The sequence below is a fragment of the Podarcis muralis genome, chromosome 8, assembly GCF_964188315.1.
Source record: "Podarcis muralis chromosome 8, rPodMur119.hap1.1, whole genome shotgun sequence".
NCBI lineage: Eukaryota > Metazoa > Chordata > Lepidosauria > Squamata > Lacertidae > Podarcis > Podarcis muralis.
This window is the reverse complement of record NC_135662.1, coordinates 22797766-22801594: the sequence shown is the minus strand read 5'-3', so window position 1 is coordinate 22801594 and position 3829 is coordinate 22797766. Positions and strand designations below refer to the sequence as shown.

Sequence of the window (3829 nt, the reverse complement as noted above, 5' to 3'; positions counted from 1 at the left end):
TTATGTCTCCCCCATTTGCGTTGTGTGTCCTTTGCATTGAAATGAATGGGGTGCAATAATGTAATGATGATGTAATTTCCATAATTAATTACAAAAATTATGTAAGTTTCACATCAGGGGACACAAATAATGTAGTTATGAACAGTAAAAGCAAACTATAGTGGCATGGTAAAAGTACTGCATGCAGTGAGTACAAGGGTGGAGTGGAAGTAAGATGGACCACTGAGCTGATTTTGAATAAGGCAGCTTCCTGTCTCTCTCTCTCCATGGGATAGTGTGAATGATGAGGGGCAGGTTATAAGAAAGTAAATAAAAATATTTCATCTGTATCCCAGCTTTTCTCCAAGGAACTCAAGACACCGCACATGGTTCCCATTTAGGCTGAGGACTCAGTTATACAGCTGCAAATAAAATGTTGTAAGTGTGTTGTAAAGTGCAATATACAAATGTGACACTAGATGGCGAGAGTGAGCTATGGCAAATTCAATATATTTTTCAAAACTTTTTTTAAAAAAGCATTTTCACAGCATTTTTATATGCGTGTAGATTCCATTTGAGAGATAGTGTGTTTCATGGCTGAGAGAGCATTTGAACATTGAACTCCCAGTCCTCCTCTGATGACCTAACCACCAATATCACACTAGCTCTTTACTAGGAACAGAAGATCAGACAAGCCAGCTTTGGAGTCTGAGAGGCTCACACATTGATTTAAATTGTCCATTGAAATCTTTGGCCACAGGTCTGCATTGTGTAAACTTCCTTTTTTAAGTGTTTGGCCACAAGCCCCAGACCCCCACATTTAGAGCCTGCCATATACTTGTTCACTTGATTAAATGTTTTTATTTTTCGTCTGCGCATAGATCTAGCTGTAAGCCCAGCCTTTTTGCTTAATAACATCTCATTCCTTGCTGGAGAGTTTGTGAAGGCTCAGAAGCACATTTAAGGAAGCCAGAAAAAACAAATACGTACATAAAAGGTACAAAAAGAGTTGCCTGATGGGCAGTTATTTCACTCTCTGCAATACAGGTTTTAAGAACCACACAATGGAAAAACAAAGAAAAGATCCAAAATTCAACCTGCTGGGGGGGGGGGGGGAATTAACTGAGGACAAATGTCTGCATGCATATGCCTGTGAGTTTCATGCTGCCAGGAGGCCAGTTTTATTGAATTACTGGCCTCTTTGTCGATTAGCACCAATAACACAGGAAGCATAGGAGCAAAACTGAAAATGAGGGCCTAAATAGTGAAGGGAATTAAAATGAGTCACAAGTTACCCCAGAAAGGAAGAGACTCTTTAGATAGATATTTCTAGCTAGATACATGGTCTGCTATAAAAGAGAAGTCAATGTTCACACTTTTATGAACACGATGGTGTTATAAGTATTCCTATAACAATGGTTATCTTTGATCCTGACAATAGCTAATTAAACATAAAAGAGCTATGAGAAACACTCCAAAGCTGAAAATAGGAGAGGCAATGTTGTCTCAGCTAGTCATTTAAGACTAATAAAGGCAATTTCTTTTACTTATTGTCAGAGAGCTTATCTGGCTCCTGTCAATTAGAATCTACCAAATGGAACCCAGAGGCAAATCTGCCATGACTTAATGAATTTTCCTTCATTAAAATTACTTTAAAATACAAATAATTATATTTACAGAGCAGGGGAAAGCAAAATTATATCTGATTTTGGGAGATTGGGGGTGGCGATTGGGAATGCCCAGTAGTGTTCAAAGAACAGAACGATGCTAACATGTTTATTGTTCATTTTCTCTTATTTATACTCAATTTCCTGGCTAAGCCGTACAATAATAACACAGGATGTGTTTATTTATTTAATTGAAGCTCTCCTTTTAAAATCTCGACCTTCAGCCAAAAGAGGCTCCCAGAGCGGCTTACAGGTATTAATGATAATTCTATCTCTGCCTGGAAGTTTCCCCAAGTCCCCCCTATCTGATTTTCATTTTACCTCATCTTTAGTAGTTTACATATATCATCATTTCTAACCGTTTTTTAAAATCACGCTTACTTGTACCATAAAAATCTTCACATTTCATCACTTACAAATAATACTGTTTTAAAATACACTATCTTCTACTTCTAACCCTACAGCCTATATTCACTTCCAAAGCCATTCTAAGATTTAAATATTAACATACTTTTTCAAATATTCTTTAAACTTAAAAATATGGAACGCTTCACGAATTTGCGTGTCATCCTTGCACAGGGGCCATGCTAAATTTCTCTGTATTGTTCCAGTTTTAGTATATGTGCTGCCGAAGTGAGCACACAAAGGTTTCTGGTCTCTCGACAAAGCCAGTTGAGCGGCTCTGTTTCCCTTCTCTCCCTCGTCCGCACAGCCTCATGGTATGCCTGTTGCTAGGCGACAGTTGCGGGATGAGGCTGATGGAATTGGACTCTCAGCAGAACCAATTGAGAGGCTTTGCAGTCCCATCTCTCACTCTGCTATAGTCTGATTGAGGCATCAGGCATAAGCCTGCATTTTATTAATGTTTGATCAGGACTTGTATATTAAAGAGGGCTTAGATTTTCAAAAGTTTCATGCCAGGCAGACCAGCTGCTTAAGAAAACACTGGCAATGTTTTCCTCCTAGACAAGGGGCCCCCTTGATTTATAGCAGGAAAATAACTTTCAAAGTCGTAAAAGCTGAAATTACAGGCTGAGAACGGACACTGACCCTACATGTTACAGAAGATAACAAAGGCAGAGATAAATATAATTAGGAATGAGTAAATAGTAAAATAATACCAATGTGCCTCCCAGTAAAATGAGCTAGATCTTCTTTCCAAGGTTAAAGACCAAATGGAGAAGCATCTGGCTGGCAGAAAGAAAGCATTTTTGGGAAGTCTTTTTTAAAGCTGTTTTCTTTCTTAAACTGAGAGAGTTTAAGGGTAATAAATGTTGGGAAGATCTAATGGGAAGAGCAGATGGCTGAAGGGGGGGTAAACTGAAGGGGTTCCTTTTAAAACCTGTTTTTTACTGAGTTCCTTCCTTTCTATTTTGAGAAGCTTTATTCTTTTAAAAGGTTACCTATGATAATGTATGAAATATATTAGCTTAAATATATTGGTTTAAATGTAACTATGCAAAGGATTTAGAAAGTAACAAATTTAGATGTTAGATTCTTATTTCATAGAGTCCTAGAGTTGGAATAGACCACAGGGGCCATTGAGCCCAGCCCCCTGCCGGACAGGAAGACGCCATCTGGGCAGTCCTGATATATAGTTGTCAGACATTTGTTTAGAAACCTTCAAAATGAAGGAGATCTTTCAATGTTGATGTGAAATTCAAGATCCTTGACATATGTTTAAGATAAAAATTTAAGATTAACCATTTGTTTTAGAAGGCAATAGGGCAAAGAGGGCAAGAGGTGAGCTGGTAATTAAGATTCCATGTAAGATATATTATTACTTATTTGTCATTTATAGATGTAACAATATATAGCTCTTTGTCTCCCTTATAAGGACAGGAGGATATGGGTGTATCTTTTGTGATTGGATATAGCAGGCAGCCAATAGGAATTTCAACCAGGCTGATTGGATAGATGCAGCCCAAGGAGGAGCAAAGGGGGCTGGATTAAGGGAATATAAGTGCTGGCCATAATGGCAGGAGGGCAGGCCAGAGCTTGGTAACCATATACCACTGTGCCTCTCATTTATTTGTCTGACAAATAAATTATTATTTTAATTTCTCTATTGCTGCGTTGAATATTTCATTCCAGCTAAGCGTTAACCACAAGCAGGGTGCTACATTTTATGGTGCTCCTGTGACTCGGATAAGTGGTCTGCTGGAACGCAGCCCCTTCGCTCT

The 3829-nt window shown here is 38.4% G+C and overlaps 1 non-coding gene across 1 annotated transcript; it reads right to left on the bottom strand.

Annotated features, from left to right (window-relative positions):
• Window positions 1-2180: 2180 nt before the first annotated feature.
• Window positions 2181-2287, bottom strand: LOC114601441 (U6 spliceosomal RNA). Its single transcript, XR_003707763.2, has one exon. It is a non-coding gene; the product is annotated as a U6 spliceosomal RNA (small nuclear RNA).
• Window positions 2288-3829: the final 1542 nt, after the last annotated feature.